Below are 12,901 nucleotides of genomic sequence, written 5' to 3'. Positions count from 1 at the left end.
GAGGAGACTCCGCCCCGGGCTGGGCCAGTTGGGTACGCAAAGGCTTGGGCGCAACCTCAGCCTGTATTCCGCTCCTTCCTCCGCCCTTCCCATCACACACCTGCATCCCCAGTCACCCCGCAAGCATAGCTCTGAGCTTTCCTGGGACAGGGATCTTCCCAACGGAGGCCATTTGTGGAAAATTTGCCACCTGCCGAGTGCTGTACCGCGTGCCTTACATCCACCACGAGCTCATTTAATCTTCACAGCATCACGGATGTGAAAGCAGAGGCCCAGGACTGGATCAGACTCAGATGTCTGACCTCAAGGCTTATGCTCTTTGTTACTATGCTGGTGGCCTGCCCTGAGAAATGATGAAATACAGGTTAATTGATTGACTCAGTTATTCATTCAATAAATATGTATTTAATATGCCAGGCTGGTAAGCAGGAGAGATAGGATCCCTGTCTTCTAGAGCTAAGATTCCCAAGCATTAGATAGCAGACAATACAGCACAAAGGACCCTTGCCACCGCGGTTACAGTCCTGGCTGTAGCCAGACCTCCGGGAGTGGGTTCAAGGAGGGCCTGCGGGGGTCCAGCTGGTTTTCAGATTTCGGCTCATTCACTTCTCCTGCTTCCTTGTGTCAAAATCCCTGCTGACTTGAGGATCATGCAGCCCCGGGCTGCTACCTTCTCCCCCACCTCCTCTTTGCCTTCCCTGGCCCTTCTGCTCACACTCTCACAGTCGCTGAAGACTTTGCTAGCTGGCCTGTAGCCTTCATCTCCACCCCAAATCGTGCCATCATCATTGGTGGCTTCAGTGTCAGCTGCTCCTACACACTAACCCTGACCCGTGCTGTAGTCAGCTCATGATTACCCAGGCTGGCCCAAGTAACCCCAAGTCAATCTTGCCTGGCTGGCACCTCCATCTCCCAGCTGCTCTGAGGGTGGGCTGTGCTGGCTCACAGGTGCCTGTTTCTCTATAGAATTACGCTTGGCTGACTGCAGCAGACTAGTGCCCCCCGCCCATGATTGACTGACATGGTGGTGCAAAAGACTGGCCCCTCTGCCTCAAGGTGGAACCAACTCTGTGGCGCAATTTGTGCTTCAGAGGTCCCCGTAGGATTAGGCTGCAGCCAGTCTCCAGCCAAGACCCCCCCTTTACTTGGCTCTTTCCCCTGCCCCACCTGCTTCTCTCACTCACCTTCTCTTAGAGAGTTCTTCCCAACACAGCAGTTGGGCGAGAATCTCTGTGTCAGGCTCTGCTTTTAAGGACCCAGTCTAAGGCACCCTCTTTCATCAAATGTAGCCTTAGAAACCACAACAGCCTCAAGGCACAAAAACCTCTTTTAGAAATACGTGCATGAGGAAGTCTTTGGTTTACTCACTCCTCCAGGCTTAGTGGTTTCAAGACTCCAAAATCAGCAAAATCATCCCAACTTCATAGCAAAAGTGATTGCTTGCCACTCTAGAAACCAACCCAAGCTACTGAGTGTGTGAATGAGCCCTCCTTTACGCTTTATAGTTTGTACGCTGTGCATTTGTTTTGGAACATGCTTCGTGTTTGTTAATTACACTTGGATTCATAGTAATTCCTCATGTGATAAATTTGATTCTCCTAGAATACAAACTACAAATGAACTGGAATAAATCATTGTTTTTTTTGTGTGTCATGCTAAAAGTAATACACATTCTAGAAAGTTTGTAAAATTCAGAAAAATATAAATAAGAAAGCAAAATTCCTGCATGTTTCCATCTCCTGGAAATAGAGCATCTCTGTTCCCATTGTTGTATTTCCTCCAGGACGCTTCTTCCTATGCTTGCATGTCTGGTGAAACACTGTGTTGAAATATTAACAATGTTTTGCACCTCCTGAGCTTCTTTTTCCCCCGACAGCCCCTCTCCTATTCAAGTCAGGCTGCTCTGAACTTATTGCCTCAGAGAAGGGATGAGGAAGCAGAAAGAGAAAACGAAGCTTCTTTTAGCTTTTGAGTTTTCAAATAACTTGGGGCATGAACCTAGACTTGAGAGAAGGAGTAATGAGCATAGAAAAGATTCCCCAGACTCGGAGAGGAAGGAGGAACAAGGAGTGAGAAGATGCCACAGGTCCCCGAGAAAGGGGGATCCATGCTGCAACCCCCTCACTCAAGGACAGGCCCCACGTAGGTTTGTGGGGTCCAAGGGCAAAGGGGATCTGTCTCGCTTCCCGGGCAGAGCCTGGGGAAGTACTAAGACCTGGAGAAGCTGCATAGCCACATGCTGTGTCTGGGCAGAGAGGGAGAGTGAAGGAGGTCCCCACTGTCTAGCGCAATATGCATGTGGGGGAATGTTTGCCACATGCCTGAGGGGGCGAGAGGGAGAGAGAGAGGAAGAAGGAGAGACTCTTACAAAAGAAAAGAAGGACAATGCAGCAGAGACCGGCAGGGACAAGAGATGGGACCCAATGAAACCACGGACATCTCAGGGGGAGCCAGCTGGCACAGATGATGACAGGGACCCTGTGCCCTCTTGTCTCTTGGCACTATGTAAACTGCATGAAACTTAAACCCGCCCTGGGGAAAAGCTGGGGAAGCCAGATGGGGCTGAATTTCTTCCACCTGGCACAACGGGAGCTCAAAATAAGCAGTTAAATTGAGTTCTAAAGAACTAAAGTTACATTTCTTCTCCATACCTCAGTTTGCGCTCTTCAGTCTCTGCTCCTAGACAAATATACATAAACCCATAGCCTTTCTCCATTCCAGCAAAAGAATGGAGCAAACAGAAACAGTAACAGGAAAAATATTCCAATCATAATAGCAATAAAAAGAAGATCCTTAGGAATAAATTTAACTAGAAAGGCACAGGACCTTTGTGAAGAAAACTATAAAATCTTATGAAAGATATAAACAAAATGTGAACAAATAAAAAATATGACCCTATGTGGGAAGACAATATAATTAAAATGTCGATTCTCCCCAAATTAAATTATAAGTGTAGTGAAATTCTATTAACCCAAGGTTTTTAAAAATTGGCTAAAATAAAGATCACATGCAAGAATAAATGCCTGAGAATAGTCAAGAAAATTGTGAAAAGGAAGAATAATGGGAAGGGGGCTTGTCCTACCAGATATCAGAATATACTGTAAAACTGCAATATCAGTATCATTTTAGCACCGGAATCAACAAATAGAGAAATGTATCAGTTGGATTGAATAGAGAATCCAGAAATATCTATCAGTATATGTGAGAATTTAATAAATGACACAGATGATATTTTAATTCTTTGGAAAAATGTAATGAATGCCTTGGCATAATTATCTATCCATCAGGAAGCAAGTAAATCCCCCTATTTTTTGAAATAGATTTTTTGTTTTTTAGAGCAGCTTTAGGTTCACAGCAAAATTAAGCAGCAGGTCCAGAGATTTCCCATATCCCCTCTGCCCCCAACACATGCACAGCCTCCCACGTTATCAACAGCCCTCCCCAGAGCGGTACATTTGTTACAACAGATGAACCTACATTGACACACCATTATCACTCAAAGTCCACAGTCTACATGACGGTTCACTCTTGGGTTGTACATTCTATGGGTTCGGACAAATTTATGACGACACGTATCCACCATTATAGTATCATGTAGAGTATTTTCACTGCGCTCGAAATCCTCTGTGCTCCTCCTAATCTCCCCTCCCTCCCCCCAGTCCCTGGCAACCACTGATCTATTTCCTGTCTCCATAGTGTTGCCTTTTCCAGAAAGTCATATTTGGAATCACACAGAATGTAGCCTTCTCAAATGGCTTCTTTCACTTAGTGATATGCGTTTAAGGTTCCTCCATGTCTTTTCATGGCCTGATAGCTCGTTTGTTTCGTGGGTGAATGATATTCCTTTGTCTGGATGTACCATCATCCAGTTTATTTATCCATCCACCTACTGAAGGACATCTTAGTTGCTTCCCAGTCTTGGCAATTATGATTAAAGCTGCTAGAAACATCCGTGTGCAGGTTTCCATGTGGATCTTGTCAACTTTGTATTGAAGTATCTCACACCTACAGAAAAGTGTCCAAACCGTAGGTCACATAGCAGACACATCCCTTTAATCTATACACAGATCAAGAAACAGAACATGACCAACAACCCCAGAAGGTCCCTGTGCCCCATTCTAAGACTAACCTCTACCCTGACGTCTAACACTATGAATTAGTTTTGCTTATTGTTAATATTTATATAGATGGAATCATTCAGTATGTTCTCTTCTACGTCTGGCTCCTTTTTTCAATATTATTTTTGTGAGACTGTCCATGTCATCAAGTGCAATTGTAGTTCACCCTCATTGCTGTACAGTATTACATCGTGTGAATACAGCTTGATTTATTCATCTATTTTAATGTTGATGGGCATTAGGCTTTTTTCCCACCAGTTTCTGGCTAATATAAAGAGTGCTATGACTATTCTCGCACACGCATTTTGCACATCTATGCATTTCTGTTGGGTATATATTTAGAAGCAGAACTGCTGGTCAGAAGATACATGCACACTCAGCTACAGCATATTTTGCCCAACAATTTTCCAAAGTGGTTGCACCAGCCTAGAGTGGCGGTGGTGGTGGTTTCTTATGCAATACAGGAAATGTAGACACTATAAAGGAAAAAAAAAGGTATATCTAAAATATACAAAAAATAAAACACATTAGAAGGGCAAAAGATATCATAAACAAACATGGGATTAGAAAAATATTAGCAACACAGAAGACAAATAAAGATTAACATCTATAATATACAAACTGCTCCTATAAACTGACAAGAAAAAGACAAAGAACCAAAAAATATGCAAACGCTATGAATAGGCACTTACATAAGATCAACTCCAAACATGCAAACGTGCTCAAAATCATGGGCAGTCAGAGAAATTTTTAAACAAGATTTTTAAAAAGTAACAAGTATATCACTTTATGCCCATAAATTTGCAAAAATTAAAAAGAAGGCTACAGTAACGGCAGAATGTTGCTAATTGCTGAAGCTGAGTTGTGAGTATTTGGGGATCATTATACTATTCTATTTGGTTTCAAAATGGTTGAAAATGCCCATAATAAAAAGAAAAGCACCTCAAACAAACAAAGAAGGCTAAATCGATTGCTGCCAAGGATTTGGAGAAGGGCACACTGTCATAGGAGGCTGGCGGAAATGTAAATTGTTACCGACTTTTTTGAATGCAATCTGGAAACAGTTGTTTAAAATAAAAAATGCACAACCCCTTTGACCTGGAAAACTCACTCTTTGGGCTCTTTCTCATAAAAATAAAAGGTCTTAACAAAAAAAATCTGTTAAAAATATATTATATAGGTTTTAAAAAGTCCATAATGGTAGTGGTATAAGGGTGCTTATTGCAGCACTGTTCTTAGTGAAAATAAGCAGAAACAAGGCAGGTCGCCTTCAGCTGGCACATAGCTGACCTAATTACAGAACATTTGCACTTTGGAGTATTATGCAGCCACGAAAAATAATACAGTGATATTTCATTAGCTCAGAAAGATATTTCTGTGACATATTAAGAAGAGCAAGATGCAGAAAAGAGCATTACAGGAAACTACTGTTTTTTTTTTTTTGGACAAACAATGAATTTACTCAAAAGGAAAGGAGCCTGAACTGGTCACCATGAAGATTCCAAATAGCTTCTGTAAAAATCTGCTGCTTTAATGATCTATGGGTGATGGTTATTAGAGGAACCTATTCTTGTAAATCCAAGTGTGTATATGTCTATGTTTGCAAATTATTTTATATGAGCACAGATAGAAACAGAATTCAATATACTGGTTTGTTAACAAGGGTTTTGCCATAGGCTGGAGGGGATATGTTATACCAATGAAGGGGTAAACCCAGCAAAAAAGACTTTTTTAAAAAGCTGCTCAAAAAAGTATCATCATGTATCTATCCCATTTCTGTAAAAGTAGATGTCTACATATGGTGTGCGTGTATGCATTAATGGGCATGTAAGTCCTTGCCCAAATGAAATAACTATTCATATCCTACGCAGAGCAGTTTTAATCCCCGTTTCCACACCCTGCCAGTTTGTGTGTAATAACTCAGCCCTCTAAAATGCCTTCACAAACTAAGTCTTCCCATCATCCTAAGTATAAAAGGTCATTGTTGAAAGAATATATTAGACTCTCTCCTTGCTTCAGATATATTGCCTTACCTCATCTGTTAACAAACTCGCAAGGAAGGTTTTATTGCTCCCATTCTACAGATGAGCAAACTAAATTTCAGAGAGCGTAAGTAATTCGCCCAAGTTTACAGGTTTTTACAAAGTAAGTGAAGAGGCAGTGATTGAAACCCAGCTCTGCTCGACTCCCGAGTCTGTGAACTTAACCTCTGTGTCATACTTCCTTTCTCCTAGGCTTCCCTCGCTGTGTTTTCCAGTGGGTTCACCTCCTCCCCATAAAGGAGCCACTGCGGCAGCTGGGCCGGTTACGACCTGGGCAGCAGCGGCGCTCACTGGACGGGGCCAGCTAGCGCACTGGCAGACCACACACGGTTTGAGGTCAAAGACCCCGGTGGGATTTCTCTGCCCAAACTTGGTCCTCACATCCCCCCTGGGGCCTCACCCACGCTCAGATACGGCGCTCAGGCCTTTATTTCCTCCCACCCTCCGCCGTGAGTCACCAATGGCCTCCTTACAGAGGAGCGACGTGAGTCAGCGCCCAACGCTTGGGTTTGGGTGGAGCATCCTGTATATTCGGTGGGAGGAGCATTCCGTCTTTGCCCCACGAGAGGCCTCTAGTGGTAACACTTCAAACTGCAGGTTTAGGATTCCATTTGCAGAAACTAGAAAACCAGGCGTCTAATCCACGCTTTGGAAGTCAGGGTGTTGGTTACCCACGGAGCGGGTAGAGGGAGGGAGGTGGCTAGTGACCGCGAGGAGGCTGTCGGGAGCCTTCTGGGGCTCCGGTTGTGTTGTTTGTTGATGTGAGTGTTGCTTGCATGAGCACTTTGAGTATATTGCATTGGTGTGCTGGAGTCGGTTCATGAAAGCTGATTGTTACGTTTTCTGGAATTTTCTGAGCTGTCAGTTAATCACAGCCATCCTTAAAAATGAGATTATATCAATTTACAATTAAATATATTATATTTAAAACAAAAGTGATAAATACTCAAAACTCATCACTTCCTAATTATTTTGCTGTTTTCTCTGCTCGGGATCATTTACATCTATGATATCTGTATAGTGGAAATACTCTATAATGGTTTCTACTACACATCATATCCCAACTCCACACTCAGCGACGTCACATTAGCAGGTCGAAAAAGCGGTGGTGGGAGTATTCCCACCATGGAAATAGGCAGACGCTACAAATCAGAGCTTGATTTATTATTTTGTTGATTGCCTAGACTTAAGAAAGTGATGAATAAAATATTAATAATGCAGATTAAATTTAAAAATGTGTTGTGTCTGTGAATGGCAGAAAAGAAATCAGGGAACTATTCTTTCCGCATTTGAAACCTGTTATCTGATTCAGCAAATAAGTTGTTGACGTCACATCACTGCAGAATGAGTGAAGTTCTGAAATTCGTTTCTGGCGTTTCACCTTCCTCTTCCTTGTTGTTAATGTAAACAGAATAGCAACCAAAGTACAGGTCAGAGCTACATTTGGAGAGCTGGTTGTTAACATTTTACCAGCACACCACTGGTTATAGATCAGTGAAAGGTTAAAAACAAATAGAGAAGCAGGCCAGTGGATCTATGTTTTTGTGGTCAAAGTATGATGGGTCTCGTACGTAGCAGCTTTGTTTAATTTTCTTAATAAAATATAAGAACGTTGTAAAAGGAAACCTCATTCCCCCCAAAAGCGAAAGCTTGCAGTGTCAGCTTTAGGTTTGTTGGGTAATATCTACTCGTGGGTCAGAGGAAGTTCCCTGTGTAGTAGACACTGTGACGTCCCACCACTACTTCCCACCTGCCGTGTTGGCTGTTAGCAGCTCACAGCTGTCTCCCTTCTCCAGCGCATCGCTGATGCAAGCCGCTGCTTCTGAAGTCACCCTGCTCCTCCCATCTCTGTTGTCCTCAGAAAGGCTGTGCCCCTGGTCTCAAGGAGGGACCGTTCTGCAGCACCGCTTATGCTCCCAAACCCCAGAGACTACATCTTTGCTTCGTCTCTCCCTCTGCCTTGTCTTGTTCTTCTCCCTCCCTTACAGGTTTCTCCTGGAGAGATTCTCTCAACAAATCCCGTGCACTCGAATCCTTGTCTCAGGCTCTGCCTTCAGAGGACCCAACCTGAGATTCTCTGCATGCTCAGACTTTGAGAGCAGAAGCACTTATTGAGGGCAGGCTCTTGTCTCAACTGGGCTAAGCTCTTGCAAATTGATTTCTCTTCTGGGGCTTGTTTCTAGTGCAGAATCTGGGAACTTGTTAGAATTACAAAATCTTGGCCCCACCCCAGACCTGTTGAGTCAGAAACTCTGACGGTGGGGCCCAGAAATTTGTGTTGATGATTCCGATGCTCCCTAGAGTTTGAGAGCCACTGGTCTCAGTGTGTAAGATACCATGCTGTGAGAGAGGAGATACACGCCATGGGTAGAAACCTCACTCCCAGAATGTGGGGGGATTAACCTCTTGATGGGAGATTTCTCCCATACTCTTAAGTCCAGAGGTGGGGGAAATTAGGACAACTGGTATCTTGGCAAAGCTAAGAAAGCAAGAAAACTTTCTCTCTCCCCCACCAACACATTTTCCCTTTGGCTGTCAAAAGCCACACGAGTTTAGACGTTTGCATCTGGGTTCTTGCTTTTGGGGTGGGAAATGCTACTTGAGGAAAGAATCAGTGTTTCAATTTTATTTTATTATTATTATTTTTCAATCCCTCATTGATCAGCATTTCTTTCTTTTTTTTTTTTTAAAGATTGGCACCTGAGCTAACACCTGTTGCCAATCTTGTTTTTTTTTTTTTTTTCTTCTTCTCCCCAAAGCCCCCCAGTACATAGGTGTCTATTCTAGTTGTGCGTGCCTCTGGCTGTGCTATGTGGGACGCCACCTTACCATGGCCTGATGAGCGGTGCCATGTCCGCGCCCAGGATCTGAACCTGCAAAACCCGGGACCGCCCAAGAGGAGCACGCAAACTTAACCACTTGGCCACGGGGCCGGCCCGCTGTTTCAGTTTTAAACTGCTGCTGTCGTCATATTTGGTTCTGATATTTCCTTGTATTTTCTAAATTTTGGGGTGTGAAGCTGGTCCTGAGATATCATTATGGGTCCTCTTGACTTCTAGAACTTTGGAAAAGGAAGACATCAGAGACTCTGCTCCAATTTGGAGGCCTTGATGGAGCAACGTGATCCAGCCCAGCCCCTCTTTGAGTCCTTCCAGCCCATCAAGACTGGGACTTGGGGGGACGAGAAGGGAAAGATAGACCACCACCAACAGTAATAGTAAAGATACGAGTGTTCGAGTCGTGTCAGGTGTCGTGCTCAGAACCTTGCACCTGTAGTCTCATATTTCTTGTAACAATCCTAAAAAGTGGGTACTACCATTACCCCCATTTTATAGATGACAAAACTGAGTTACCTAGAAGTTTTAGAGAAGTTCAGCGCTCACTTTCCCTGGATACATAACTTAAAAGCAAAATTAAAGAGCCAGGATCAGAATCTGGGTGTGTCTGATTCCCAACCCCAAGTTCTTAACCTCTGTGCTATATTGCCTCTCAAAGAGAAGATGCTCTGGACACATTGTCTCTTTCATTTCCGTCAGATGAAATCATATGGCTGTGAGTTTTACATCTCTGTGGAAACAGGAACTGATGGTAATAGTGGTAGCATTGGTAGGGTGGTGGCTTATTTGGGACACTATAGGCTTGTCTTACTTAGTGCTGGGGTTATCTCGGGCACATCATCTAATCCTGTAGGATGAGTCTTGGCTGGATCCATCACAGAGCGCAATTTGAAATAGGAACTCGGTGGAAGGTGAGTTTTTGGCCACGTGTCACAACGCGGCCTAGGCTGAAGCAACGGGCTTACCCTCTCAGAAGTCCTTGGAAGCAACAGTGAAGGGGCACTGTAAGTCCCTACCTGAGCCTGCGCTTCTCCCAGAGCTCCCTGGAAGTAGCCAGAATAACTCTCAGAGTTAACTTTTCTTGCCGCCTTGGCGGACGAGAGGTTTGGTTTTGAGTCTTTGAGTTACGCTGAGAAAGGATGGAGGCGAGTGTTGGCCTCCAGGGGAGCCCGAGACCCCTTTCCACCCACTGCCCCACGAGTGGAAGGGTTTTGAAGCTGGACTTCAGCCTGGTCATTTCACTTTTGTTTTTTGTCCTTCATGGCTTTGAATGGTTCCTTTCTTATCTCCTTTGAGGCTAGTGTGGTACGGGGCTCTGGAGCTGCTTTCTGCTGTGCGTGTGTGTGTGTGTGTGCGCGCGTGCAGGCGTGCGTGTGTGTGGTTTAGAGGAGTTTGGTTCTAGGCAGATCTCTAATGAAAGTCGTTTGCCTCTGGATGCATCTCTCATCGCTAAAATCCTGGCGCTGGTCTAGGAGGTTCAGGTGGCTACAAAACCTACTTACAGCAGGGGGCAGTAGAGAGCAGCGGTCAAATGTGTGGGCTTCGCCTCTGTGGCTGGGTTTGGCACAGGCTTCAACCAGGAGCTCCGGACCGTTTGCGATTCCACACCTCTCTCAAGACAAAGTTTTGAACATGCACCTTCAAACACATGTAAAATTATTGATAAGTTATATACATAATTCCTGCCCTAACATTATAAAATACAACAAAATTGAAATAAAAAAATAGAGAAAAATGGTGAAACTAACTTTTAAAAACACTTATGGAGGTGTAATTGACCATAAACTGCACATATTGAAAATGCACAGTTTGATAAGTTTTGTCACATGTGTGCACCTATGACACCATCACACAGTCAAGATAGTGAACATAACCCTTGTACCTGCAAGTTGTGCCGTGTCCCTTTGCAATTGCTTCTTCCCACCCTTCCTGCTCCTCCAGCCCCTAGCAGCCACTGATCTGCTGTCCGTCACTATAGCTTAGTTTGCACTGTGTGGAGTTTGATAGAAATGGCATCACACAAGTACGCACTCTTTCCAGGAGTCAGGCTTCTTTCACTCAGCATAATTATTTTGACTTTCAAGATAATTATGGATGAAAGCATTAAGGATGAAATATACTTTTAAAATAACATTTTGTTAATTTAATGGCATAAAATATTTTGCTCCAAGATTGTAGAGGTTTGTCTTCATGTTCTGGTTGCTAGATTTCTTTTTTCCTTTTATACTGCATTTAAATTTTTTAAAACTTAATTTTTGAAAAGGGAAGACATTCACATGCTTTTAAATCTAATCGTATGAAAATTTATGCAGCAAAAAGTCTCTGTTCAACTGCTATTGTCTGTCCACCTAAGCTGGGTTGTGCCCTCCCACCTTCCAGTTACCCACTTTTTTTTTTTTCCTGAGGCAGATTCACCCTGAGCTAACATCTATGCCAATCTTCCTCTATTTGGTATGTGGGCCGCTGCCACAGCATGGCTGCCGACAAGTGGTATAGGTCTGCGCCCAGGAACTGAACACAGGCCACCAAAGTGGAGTGTGCTGAACTCAACCAACGGGCCATGGGCTGGCCCCGGGTACCCACTTTTGTTAGTCTCTTAGGTATCTTTAAAAGGTACTTATGCAAATATGCATATACATATATACATATATATTTTTTGTATCCTCCCAACTTTTTTTTTTTTTTTTTCCTTTTTCTCCCCAAAGCCCCCCGGTACATAGTTGTGTACTCTTCGTTGTGGGTTCTTCTTGTTGTGGCATGTGGGACGCTGCCTCAGCGTGGTCCGATGAGCAGTGCCATGTCCGCGCCCAGGATTCGAACCAACGAAACACTGGGCCGCCTGCAGCGGAGCGCGCGAACCCAACCACTCGGCCACGGGGCCAGCCCCCCTCCCAACTTTTTATAGAAAAGAGAGCATATTTATTCACAATGATACACACTGTTTTTCAACTTGCTTTTTTTGCTTGATATCTCTTGAGATCTCTCCATATCAGTTTGTGGAAGGTGGCTTTTTTTTCACAGCTTTGTTGTGTTTCATGGTTCTCTACTTTATTTAACCTGATGGATACTTGGGTGGTTTCCAGTTTTTTGCTGGAAAAAACAATGCTGCGTCAGCTAACCTTGTGTAGATGCCATTTTACAAGTGTACAAGTGTATCTGTGGAATGAAGTCTGAGAATTTAGACTTCTAGCCCAAGAGTGTGCACATTTATAATTTTGATAGATAGTGTCCTTGTGACCTCCACAGAGGTTATGCCAGTTAACACGCCCGCTTGCAGTGGCGACCATGCCTACTTCCCCAGAGCCTCACCAACAGTGTTCATTCAACTTTTGGATTTTCTCCAATGTCAAAAATGAAAAATGGTATCTTAGTGTAGTTTTAATTTGCGTTTCTCTTCATAAGACTACAGGTGAATTGGATGCTTAGTTTTTAAATGTTTTGCTAATTGTGACGGTTTTATAACATCATTATGCAATATCTCAAGGCATGAAACATGTCAAATGCCCAGCTTATGTGGTTTTCTTGCACTTTCCATGAGAATGGAAATGCTTGTAAGTGTGTTTAGATTCTGATCCACTGGAATTGCATCAAGTGTGTCATTATGTAACATTTAAATCCAATTATACCCAGAAAAGAGGAAACACAATAGTTTAGATTGTGTTGTCATGAGATGAAGAAGATTATCCCTCAGAGGGTACACAGCACTCTTTTTCATTATCTCACCATATGACATACACTATTCAATTAGACGTGTGGGTTACCATACAGGGTTATAGACACAAAACCACATATGCTGTGTTTCATGGTAATGAGTAATTTTGCCTGCACTTGCTTTTTGAATTACATGTTGGCTTCGAAACTCAATTTCCTGCCTAAGAGTCTTCCATTGTCCTGGATAAGAGAG

This window comes from Equus asinus, chromosome 14, assembly GCF_041296235.1.
Source record: "Equus asinus isolate D_3611 breed Donkey chromosome 14, EquAss-T2T_v2, whole genome shotgun sequence".
NCBI lineage: Eukaryota > Metazoa > Chordata > Mammalia > Perissodactyla > Equidae > Equus > Equus asinus.
This window is presented reverse-complemented; position numbering follows the sequence as displayed.